The following is a 12,736-nucleotide window of genomic DNA, read 5'->3' on the forward strand; positions in this document are numbered from 1 at the left end:
TTCATGTCGGAGCTTTGTATATAGAGAGAGTAGCACCAACTTCAGACTTTGGAATTACAATGGCTGTTCATTATGTTTCCAGTACGGTATGCAGCTTTAAGTTCAAGTGCATTGACGCATAATCCACCATTTTGGTTCCAGAGGTACCCACTAGCAGTTGGCATATCTCCTCGCATGTAGGGGTGGTGATTGGACCCCCCCCCCCGAAAAAAGGTAAATGTTTAAAGGATTAAATTGCCAGGGAATTGTCCACCCATCCTCTCCACTGTTGATGGTTTTTCAGACTGCTATTGTTTAGTGCCTAAATTCCTGGCCCCAGCCATGGATATAGCCATCCAGGTCCTGTACTTCGCCGATGGTGGTTCCAGAACCGAATTTTGGGGGGCAAAAAGACTTTTTCTGAGTGTATTTTATGGCATCTCTTGCAATTTTTTCTTAATGTCTATTTTTATGGCCTCTCTGAGTCAAAGGCTGCATCACGACTAGACTTACCCCTGCATCATTCTCTTTTTTAATTAACGCTGTGAAAAACAGTGCAGTAGCTGGGATTTTACTAGTGGGGAAGGGGCACAGAGAGTACCAGCATCTTATGGGGGGTACCAGCTTTCAGTGGTGTGGTTTTTTGAGGCAAGTGTTTCTTAGCCTTGTTCAATATCCATTCATCCGGGGTTTTTTTTCTTAGTGGGGGACACTTGGGGGCACCGGGGATTTGTGGGGGGGCACCTACCCCCAGCCCCCCCCGCCACTTCAAAGTACCTTCTTCCCTCCCCCCCCAAAAAAAATCGAAACTACTTATGATTAATAACTAAATTTCATTTGGAAACCCAAAAATGGAAGAAAAAACTCGCATCTTATGATATATCCTGTTTCTATGTCCGCAAGGTCAGCATGACATACAAAGTCTTACATGATTTAGCTCCTCAATACTTAACTCAGCTTGTCTCCGTTAGGCCTCGGAACCGTTACCATCTTCGTAGTTTCAGTGATGGTGTCCTCAATTATCCATCAGGTCGGGCTAAGGCTACCCTTGGAGATCAAGCAAAGTTGAGTATTGTGCGCCACATCTCTGGAATAAGCGTCCATGTAATATTAGAAGTGCTACCGGTGCCTTTACTTTTAAATCAATGTTAAAAACATATCTTTTTAAGAAAGCATATTATTAATTTCTAGGCTCTGGGTGATTGTTAATTTTGGTTGTAATTTTGTCGTCTTTAATTTTCTTGGACCTGTCTGGGAGAATCTGGGTGTTCTCTTGGAGAGTGTTTCCAGTTTTTGGGCACAAGGATGAGTCTTGGATGCACGATGGGTCGTTGGAGGGAGACTTGGTGCTGACCGCGTGTGGAAGTCCCACCATGTTTGGTTTAAACTTTTAGATCAATCTTAAATTGTGTTTATTTTAATTATTTTGGGTCTTTGTGAATGGTTGTTCTAATAGGTATTTTTTTAATATTGTTGAACATTTTTTATGAAATGAGCGCTATATAAATTGAATTTAATAATAATAATAATGACACGTCTCCCTTGGCCAGGGCGCTGGCCCTGGCCCTGGTCCTTCCTCCATGGGTACATGTATGCTCGTTTAATACCTGTAATGTAACGCCCCTAGTTGTACAATGGACCAGTCCACATTCTAGAAATTAGGCAGGTACCCGTCCCGTGCCTAGTCATTGCCGTTCACATTTAATGTGCAAACACGGTTACCCACAATAAATTGCCATATCGACAACGCCCGGCCGGCCGCACCGTTGGTATTACACGCAACAACACCTGCATGCAACATAACACTCGGCACTGTTTGGACTTTGTCTTGGGACTTGGCGTTTCTGTTGTGAAATTTTCATCGATTTGATCATTTCGTAACATTTTTAACAAAAGGAAGAATAACAAGGTAAGCGTTTGTTGTTGGGAGTAATTATGTTTTCATAATTTAGAATACTTACGCGATAACCGTTTACTGTAGCTGTACAAAATTTTTAATCTAGCCAACTGATCCGGCATTGCAACAATGCTTTACATGTAGGGCCTAGGCGCTAGGCCTAGGTACATGCATACATGGGCCATCCTTGCCCAGGTTGGACGTTGTCTTCGTTACACTACGACTGACATCCAGGGTAAGTCCTCCTACAATGCGAAATTTTTTTCAATGTTTTTTTCTCACATTTTTACAACTCAAATGTCATTCACAATCACAACACACAAGTGCCTGGTACTTTTTGTAGTTGTAATTGTATCCCGAATTCCATAAATGCTGTGTTGAAATTACTAAAATACACTGAAATACGCGATATACGCCCGCGGACAATGAATTATGCAGGAAATTTGGCAGCTATTACCATAAGCGCCCTGTTCCTAAACAAAGTCTACGTTTTCGAAACAACTTGGGACCTACATACATAAAAAAGTTGGCGGTGATGTCCTTTTTCGTATCAAAAAGAAAAGAAGGAAAGTCTTTGGTTTTTGAGGGAAATTATGGGGTAATTTGGCAGCGTAAAATGACTCAACGAAGAGCTGTGAATGAAGACAAATCCGCGCATGTAGTCTGGTACTTGATCTGGCACCATTAACTTGATTAAAAGTTTCTTTTACGAAATTCAGTATATCCACAGTGGCTGGGTCAGGTAACCGGATGTGAAACAAAATGGTGTGATGCGGTCGTCTTTTGCCAAACTTGGGTAAAAAAAATTTGGTTTTCTGGCCTAAATATCATCAAAATTTACCAAAACCTAGAGCTACTAGGATTAAGGAATGGGTCCTCAAAGTCTGATTGTCAGTTAGTTTGAAAAAGTAGATTTCATTTTCTTTATTGTAGGAACAGGGTGCTAATTGTAATGAATGCCAGAAATTTAGTACATCTCCACACTTTCCGTTGAGAATGATCTACATGGATCAACACTGCATAATGCAAAAGAGAATCGCAAGTTTGCTTCCTCTTTAAAGCTTAATATCACCTTTCAGCTTTAATCTGATCACTGCCATCCTATTCCGTGGGGGAGAGCCCCATGGGAAGGTGCCAGATGACTCACATACATGTATGGTAAATGTTTTGAATGTTAATGACAAACGCGGCATCAGACGCATCCAGTGCCTAGATGCCGCAGCATTGCCTTCACAATTATTGGATAGTACACACATGTTCTGGTATACACATGTTTATTTGTTCTGACCATCTGGCTACATGAATACATGTATTCAGCTTTCAGTCTTCTCTGGGCAATTCAGCGACAGCCCTGCTGCATATGAATGCAGCAATATGATCTGAAGGCATCCCACATCATCACATGGTGGTACATGCACATTATCGGCTTAAGCGGTTGGCACAAACGGCACCTAGTGCCAGAACTGTTCATTAGGCAACAAGATATATTGCCTTTCATGCACCTACGATAGTGTTGAGCCAAGTTCCAGACATGTCAACTTGTTTTTGTCAACTGGATGCAGAGAAAACCCATTTAGGGTGCACTCATGTAAATAAATTCCCATCAATGATAAATCCTTTTATTTCAAAATTATTTTAAAACTACAACTCTCACAGGTGTCCAAGCTGGACAGCAAAATGATGGTCGACATGTCCTCTTTCATTTTCCTTTCAAGTTTTAGTGGGTTGACCAATGAATTTTTGAGAAATTCTCACCCAAAGCGGACCACCCCTAAAATAAAGGAATGAAAAGTAGCCATTTTGAAAATGCATCCCTCTGCAAAACGGCTAAATAGTGCCACTTTCAGACCCGATTGCATCCAAATTGCTCAGAATTGGAAGCCCTGAGTCCGGGCCAGAGGTTCAGTGCCATATTTCTTTAATTCCCCAATTCCATTGCTCTCAGGACTCTCTAATATAGAATATTTTGAGTGTATAACTTTTATTAATACAAATACATATGGGTAACTTCAGAAATTAGGGATCCAAAGGTGTGACATTTTCGTGTCCTTGTTACATATGACCTTTGTTATTTGACATGGGAAATATCACCGGAATTGATTTCAAACTGTTACTATTTGTTTGGCAGGTAATTTGTATTAATTCATCACTCTTGGAAATTAGAAAATGTGTTCGGAACTTTAAAAAATCACATGTCAAATGTGACAAGGACACAAAAACAAATGGACCCCTAATTTTTGGAATTACCCATATACGGGTATGTATACATGAATTTCAAGATTTCATGAACCTTATGCTTAAGCTATGTATGCACGTAACCCTAGACCAAGTACATGTACCAGTAAATTACCAAGCTTTACCCGAGTGTAAATCTTGAAAATCTGCAACTTGGTCTTCACACTTGCAGGGCTCGCGAAATTCTAAGAAATGTAGTTGCCCTTCGGGTCGGGGGAGTCTAAAATCTGGTTGCCCCAATAAATACCCACCTTTTTGCTATTGCTGTGCAGCATTACACGCTAGAACGACTTCTTTTTGAAAGGTAAAATAGAAGTCTTAAGCCCTGTCCGCACTGGACTTTATTTTCTGAGGATTTTACCGAGCCGATGGGAAAATGAAAAATGGGCAAATTTTACCATCCTCTGCACTTGGACTTTCGATGCAGGGGTTTTTACCGAAACGCGTGGGATAAGTAACCGAGCTATCACTGTAATGGCACATGAGGGCGCTTTGCGTGACCTTTCGTGTTCACCCTTTGACCCAAGCACGCCCGCACCTTTTACATATACAAACCTTATGGTCGTAGCAGTTCTTCCGTTGATACATTAGTGGCCCCAAATAAACTTCTGATTGTTTCAGTATTAATATCTGCCATCATTCGAGAGACTCGAGAACACGAAATCACTTCACAGCAGAATTAAGCTTCGCGGTGTGTATGTGTATGTATGTCACGTGGACGCTTGCAACGCGCATGCGCAGGGTTCATGTGAGCCTGACCTTGCCAGTAAACCGGATGTATGCTTCCCTGAGCCGCTTTTACTTACGCACTGTACGCACTGGAGTTTCTGTCTTGGGAATTCTTCCTGGCCAGAAGTTGGCCGGTAAAAATTCCTGCGCGGCTCGGGAAAAGTAACCGAGAGGAAATGTTTTGGGACGTCCGCACTGGACTTAAAATGGGCAAAGTACCCATCGTCTTGGTAAGTTTGCCCAAAAAATTCCAGTGTGAACAGGGCTTTACAGTACAAATTTTGTTCCCAGAACATTTCAAGAAAAGGAATTCTGGCCAAATTTCCGATTTGCACTTCGGTGTTTGTTGACGGTTTGTCAAAAATCACGGGAGCACAAAAAAATCAAACCCTGAAAAAATTACAGGTCAGTACGGTAGATCACTCACCATGCAAAATTCCATAAACATTTTTCCTAGTTTTGGATCACGCATGCAAGTGAACGTCGTCATGTATGAACGTCGTTAGCTCAACTACAAGGGGGTAATAGATTTTGTACGTGACGTAATGGGTTTGTCAACTTCGTGGCATGGGGGGATTTATGGTCGATGGCTCGCTAATAATATATAATAAGATAATTTAATTCCCTTTAAAATAAGACATGCTTTACTAGAAAATATGCTTGTTACAATTTTTGGCTGAGAAATGGGTTTACTCTTGACTATATTTTAAATGTGTCAAGAAATTTTGGAAGCGATCCCGCACTGGCTAAACTTTTGTCAATCCTGTAAGACAAAACTAAAAGCTTCAAATTTGAAAACATTTTTGAAGTTACTCCTGCATACATGTACAAGGTAGACCTCTGATCCCATTTCATTGGAATTTGAAGATAATTGAGCTGTAATGTGACTGAATATAGTTTTTATGATCCAGAGCAAGGAAAATGATTGAATGTAGACAGGGCTGCAGCCGATGTGTTGTTCATGCCAACGATTCGACCGGACATATTACGGTGCTCGATTCGACTGGACATGCCATGGTGCACTTACCCCAACAAGTACAGTCGTGCAATTTTAAGGTTGTTTGTGATCCTTTTTCTGTACACGGCAAAAAATGTGTTGCTGAAAACAGGTACTTGCCCGTCGGGCTGGCAGCCCGGAACATTTAGTTGTCCGACAAAATATTTTGGTTGTCCCGGGACGTCGGACTTCTGATTATGCAAGCCCTGCCTTGTGTTCTAAATTGGTGTTTATGTACATATGCATAAAGTCCATGTACATGTACATGTACATGTTTGCATAAGCTGCGTTAGGGATTATGGAAGTCCATGCTCAAGTGAAAGTGTGAGGTGTTATTCATGGCTCGTGTAAATTTGAGTACATGTACATAACTGCATGTCTGGATGGAGGAAAATGTGGTGTAACTTGTCTCTGCACTCAGAGTTGATTCACTATCTAAATTGACATGTACACAAAATTCATGCTGCTGTGCCATCATGCGTGGCAAAGACTAGCACCTCCTAATGATGCCATCCTTGAGGTGTCATCCGCGGTTCGTTATGGAAACCGGCAATGGTGGCCTCCAAAAGTCACATCCTGTGTTAATTTGAAAGTATAATCTAATTTAACTGGGAACCCAGCCATTGTCGTAATGGTATTTTAATGATGCTTATTCATTTTGGAATATGAGGCTGCCTGGCTTACATGTATAAACAGAAAAGTATTATTTTTATTCAACGTCTGTGCAGAGGTAGATTTTAATAACCCTAACCCCAACCCCCAAGGGTGTATGTAAAATTATATTGAAATTGGAGGATTTGTGTGAAAGATACTGGTGTTTTTTTCATAAAAGATCTGGAGTTTTTTTTATGAAATCAGGCCTCTTTTTATAACCTTTCTGTTTGTAGCCTTTTGTAAACCTTTGATGAAGTGTTTAGGTGTATGTATAATGCTACATTATGCACACTAACACCGGTTCAGGTGTTTCAATACGTTCCATTGATTTTCCATATAATTTGCTGAGCTGCATACTTGAACCCTGTCATCTTAAAAAATATATATCTGACAAAACAATAAAAAGGACAGTAAGCAATGTACAACAGTAGGAGTGGTAATTGTACACTGCTGCATCGTGCTAGTGTTTTGTAGCTTCAAGTTGAGCGAAGACAAGTCTGTACCGAGCCATTTGGCTCCTCAGGCAGGTGTTAATCCCCTGTTCCCTCAAGACAACCAAGACAATTTCTATTCATGCAAGTCTTGCCCTCCAGTGGGATGCCAGTCCATTGGAGGTTGCTCCCCAGCTAGTGCCTGGTACCCATTAACCCTAACCTTCCCCGACCACACAGGATTAAACAGTAGCTTAGTGTTTAATTCTGTGGGGATAGGTCTGGTAGGCCCATAACAGCTGGCTTTTGCATTGGGTTTGGCATACCTCAGAAAAACAAAGTCCAACAGCCTCTGTGCACCAAGTCCAACTTTGTGTGAATGGGGAAGGTTAGGACCAGCAACCCTTGGGGGTTAGGGTTAATGCTCCTGCATGGAAAGAGGCAAGGGTAGAAAGCCCAGTTAAGTCTTGAGAATTTAGATTAAATAGCGATGTCATTCATCAGGTCTTTGTAACCTACTGAGCAGCTACATCAACTGCATCTTTTTTTCTCTTTCTCTTTCGCTTTCTCATCCTATGCAGATCATCCAAGATGTCCAACATAGCCACCCTCAGGAAGACGGTCGAGCAGCTCCGACGGGAGGTCAACATTGAGCGCACCCGGGTCTCCCAGGCCGGGGCCGACCTGCGGGACTACTGCGAGAAGAACTGCCACGACGACATGCTCTTGACTGGCATCCCGCCCAGTGGCGAGAACGTCTACAAGGACAAGAGCAAGTGTGCGATACTGTAGCCCTTCCCTCCCCCCCCCGTGTTTTTTCCTCCATCACACGACTTCTCTCCCCTCGTCTCTTCTCGTCCCGTCTCCTTGGAAACCCTCGTCCACTCATCAGTCCACTCCCCATCCCGGTGGTAGCGAAATGATCCAGTTCCACCAGTGACCACGTGCAGTTGCTCATATGGAATCACCAACCCAATTCAGCTGGGGGAGCCAAGTGCCTAAAAATCCTACAGTAGTTAGCCCTTTCTATGACGTCTATTGGCCATTTGTATTGATTGTGTGAGCTTCCTTGGACTCACTTATGCATTTGAATTTGATCTCTGGGATGCAAACAAATCCCTTCTACTTCACTCTTTTTTTTCTTCAAGAAAATTAATTGAAACTGGTTCCAGATGACACGTCCATCTGCTGTCATCTCTTGACATTGCAAAGTTTCAGAAAATCCCACTCCACACACTGGTCCTGCTCCGTCAATGAGAAGGCAGGCGTGTGACAGTCACTTTCACCTGTTCTGCTGATGGCTACAGACTTTCTGGAGAAGGAATCCTGAGTTTCTTGCCTCATAAATCAGCAACATCACAGCATCATCCTAACGGAGTCCTCCCAAGATTCTGTGTGGCTTTGCTGTCGTTCTGTATGTCTTGACAAACTCACATCATGTGCATCAGCAAATTATGAATGAATCACCATCCACACAGCACCGTGTACCTTGAGATTAGTCACCTATCATTAATATTCTCAAGATAAAATTAAATATCACCTCTTGTAAAAGTTCATTTTAAATTACATGTAGGGTATTGCTCCAAATGCAGCATAAATTTTTACGTATACGGTTTTGATAGTTGCCATAGATTTATACTGAAACGAAATGAACTTGAGTCAGTACTATTCACTGGGATTTAACAAAATCACCCAACTACTGATTGCTAAAAAATTATTTCATTTTGAAGCCTTTTAAAAAGCTTGGAGTAAGTTACTTCCAGTATCCCAAGTGACTGCACATACCACAAATATGCAATTTAAATCTCAAAGGAATTACCTTTAATTTGTATTCCTATTCTAACTTTTTATTTGGAAACATCAGTTTTGCAGTGGTCTGTGTATATTACACAAGTGTTTACAATTCTGACGGTTGCTGAGTTTAGAATTGCTGCAATCGATACTTTTGGTTTTGTAGCTGTAATCCAAGTGTACATTTACAATTTATGAATACATCTGCATAGTGGTACCACCCACTGTATAGTCGTACCAATTTGGTCATGTGTAATGTTTTATGAGGCACTCAAAGGCAGGAGTTTTCACCCAGTAAGGGATGATTCATTCCTCGTGCAAATATGTGAATTTGAAGTGAATACGAGATGCCCAAAGAGTTTCAACTGTTTCAATTTGCGGCGCAAATTCATGTCTGCACGGAATGCCGACCCGCCCCTAAGTTGAAATTCTTATGCACTTCATCATGAATTGCAGTCTGCGTTCACCATCAGGTGCCCAAACTTTGATGACAAGGTGCAACTGAGTAATGTGAGATGCGATTTTCAGACGAGGGTTTTGAGTTCGAGTAGAATGTAACTCACAAGTTGTAGGTGTAGATACCCGAAAAAATTACCTGTGCAAGACACGCATTCTGGAAAAGGGATCACCTAACATTACTGTATTCATGTTTGCACTTTAAACAAATCTCAAATTGTGTGTATTCAATGTGTACGTATGTGTGTGTGTGGTAAGATGGGTTGTATCTCTTACAGCAAATGTGTGTTAGAAGTGAAACTATGCCTGCCTGAAGCTGGTTTACTGCAGCAAAGTATTCCAGTCCACAGCCACAACATCACTCCAGAGAATGGGCATCCATTTACAATGGATTCAATTAAAGATGTTGTAACTTTGTCTGACATGTATGCATAAAGTCTCTGCCTTTGTGTCAGGAGACATTCAGAGTTCTGGGACAGGCTCTAGCATGCTCCTGATTTGTTTTTAAACGATGATCTAAGCCAGGTTTTTATCATTTAACCTCCTGGGTCATTCAAAATCCACTCGGAAGGTTGGGAGCTGATTCTTCAGGATGAAGCCAGATGCGTGTACTGGTATGATGTAGAACACAGCTGATGGTACCATGCTAGGGGGTCAATGCCCCCGGGAAGGTTTGAGACTCATATGCAGCAAGGTATGAGACGGAGAGAACCCCCCCTGCTTTGTGCTGGTCATTGTCTCCCAGGAATCTGGGGAATTCCTTTCAGATATCTTGGGGGGATGTGTTAAGTAACAATAGTCTGGAATGTGTATAGGGATTGGACATGTTGGGGGGACCCCTCGGTCTCATTTCTTGCTGGGTATATCGAGACTTAAAGAACGGGGAATATACAGGTACCGGTACTTTTCCAGCAGAGTGGTGGATTTTGAAAGATCTAGGAAGGGGAACAGGATTGGCCAGCTTTGCAGGGTTAATTAACCGTGGCACCAGTCTTGTAATTTTGTAAGCTAATTGCATTGCAGCAATGCAGAGGTCGTAATTTGTTGTAATCTTACATGTTGTGTCTTCCTGTAGAAAATGATTTACTTCCTCAGTCTCCAGAGCTGGCCCATTTTCGTGGCTCTATTTAACACCCAATTTTGTACCGACAAGGTGTCTGGTTCATGGAGACTGCTCAGCTGGATGCGCAGTAGAGGTACTCTTAACCCCGGAGGAATACAGTTGCTTGAATTTGGTAGCATAACAGTACAGATCTGCACATTCACACCATAAACAATGGTGATTCAACAGTAGCCTTCAATTTGTAAGCATGACTTTCACTCTGTCAAGCAGTGCTGTGAGGCAGTAGTCTCAATTTAAGACCATTTAGTAGACGTCTCACTAACTAGTCTGCAGTGTTTGGACAGTTTGAGAAGGCTTTCAGAAGTTAAAATTGATACAGGCTATTCAGTTGTGGAATCCTATTTTGTTTCATCTTAATTTGAAACCTCTAATGTTAATTACAGACAGTACTAAGACGGTACTAGTCACTTTGTTATTTTCTTTAATATAAATAATATTCAGTGTACCACTAACATGTTGGACAGTCATCGATAGTGATGGTAAAAGAAATGAAAATTATAAACTTATGCATCAACACACCAAAATGTAAAATTACCTTAACATGTACCTGCATTGTATGGGTCAGTAGGCATAAATTTCTTGATCTGTACCCCCAAAAATGGTGCCCAGTGAAGATAATTACTAAGAAATGTACCCATTGTGATAATTTTTGTAATATTGTAATTTCATTTGTAAACTCAATGCATGTACAGTGAAGCTGCCAGCTGATCTTGTTTTCAAATGAATTTTTTTATTTTTTAAAAACAAAGACGTAGCCATGATATAGGAATTGTGAATTGTTCACGTAATGTGACGCACGCTTCTGTGCGTTGGTGTGAAATGTTAGGTATGGAAATTTCAACGCCGCTGACGTATCTCTCAGTGGAAAGTTAATTAATGTACAGTAGATGTAGTCACAATTTTACCATTAGCTGCTAATCTTGAAGTTAGATGGAGAAGTCACACATCAAAAATCACAGGAAACTCCTTGTGTCATAAGAGAAAAGCTACTTATGTGCTCTACGTTCCGTGGACTAAGGTTTTGAATTTTAATTTCGATATTTTTACCATGGGGCTGTAATTTCACATCAGTTTCTTAGCATGTGTTGTCCCAGATTTTGTTTTATCGTATAACAGTATGTCTTTTCTTTTTTTTTAATTGCTGGTGGGTTGAAACTGAGAGTCACATTCAAAGTAGACAACATCTAAAACTGTAGTTGGTTCTACAGACTGTGCCTAGTTTGATAACCCTTTCTAGTAGTTTACCTGTATTCCATCCCTTTTTGGGTGTTTAATTTGCTTTGTATCCACAAACATCTGTGCTTTTTGACATAACGGTATTTAAATGGAAAAAAAAACAGTACTTCCGCATTTATATAAAAAGGTCACAATCGTCCTTGATTGCGAAAGAAACTTTTTTATCTGATATAGCAGGGAGGGAAAACAAAATCAGACCGTGAACCAATAATTAATTTTTTACAAAATATGTGACACAGAACAGTCCTTTAATCATGTACACGTACTTTTGATTCATTAGAAGCCTATTATTTCCGTGGACTGTTGCATGACTTGTTTTCCCCGGAACCAAGGCAATAACGTTTCCAATCTTTTGTGGTTTTTAAACCACGGAGGAGGTGATTTTTTTTTAATGTAACTCATTGACAATGTATTCTACCATATAGGATGGAAATGGACCATTGTCAGAGTTTATTGTAGCAAACCTCGAAAGCAGCAATGTCTAAAGGGGGAGATTTTACAACTTGGCCACTGCAAGCCCTCTAAAATGATCTCAGACTTACCACGCCCCAAGCGTGAAATTCAAGTGAAGTTTTCTATTCGAACCGTTTGTAGATTATGTAAACAACATTTGTATTCATTGGTCTAGATCAGTGGCTGCAATGCCTGCAGTGCTGTTATTGGCCGCACGTGGTACTTTGTCTTAATAATGGGATTTTTTTTTTAATTCTGTGCATGTTGCAAATCTGCTTTTTATCCCCAGGAAAGGAAAGAAATTGTCAATCACATTGTGTGCACTGTAGCGTGTGATAGCAATACACTGAAACTTTAATTAAAAAGTGGATGCGTCCTCTGTCGCATGTTTTTATTGTCAGTCCGGATCTGTCCGTCGTTATAATTTCAGACCAATAAAAAATCCATGCCCAGACAAAAAAAAGTTAGATTTCAATTTTTAAAGTCCTCAATGCAGTACACATTTTAATTATTCTTTTTGGAATCTCAAGAGATTTTTCAGTCGGTGTTTGTTGTTCATTTGACAAACAAAAATAGGGCACTGTACATCCTGATCCTGCACTGGGATTTCGACATTTTGAAGCTCGCTGTCCAGATAAAAGAGACGTTATGCTTGGCAGTAAATCGCCGGGATTTCACACCTGTGCTTCATCAGTGGAGCACCTGCTTCGGCCGCGTGCAACATTATTACTTCGAACTGAGCGAGGTCATTTGAT

General features: G+C 40.9%; 1 pseudogene across 1 annotated transcript; it reads left to right on the top strand.

Moving 5' to 3' along the window:
- Positions 1–1,728: 1,728 nt before the first annotated feature.
- LOC147796999 (guanine nucleotide-binding protein G(I)/G(S)/G(O) subunit gamma-12 pseudogene) lies at positions 1,729–12,346 on the top strand (annotated as a pseudogene). Its single transcript, XR_015427453.1, has 2 exons — positions 1,729–1,888; positions 7,504–12,346. The product of XR_015427453.1 is annotated as a guanine nucleotide-binding protein G(I)/G(S)/G(O) subunit gamma-12 pseudogene (transcript).
- The last annotated feature ends 390 nt before the right edge of the window (positions 12,347–12,736 follow it).

Source organism: Acanthaster planci, linkage group LG13 (genome assembly GCF_054643075.1).
Source record: "Acanthaster planci isolate LZ-2023a linkage group LG13, COTS_SCS, whole genome shotgun sequence".
NCBI lineage: Eukaryota > Metazoa > Echinodermata > Asteroidea > Valvatida > Acanthasteridae > Acanthaster > Acanthaster planci.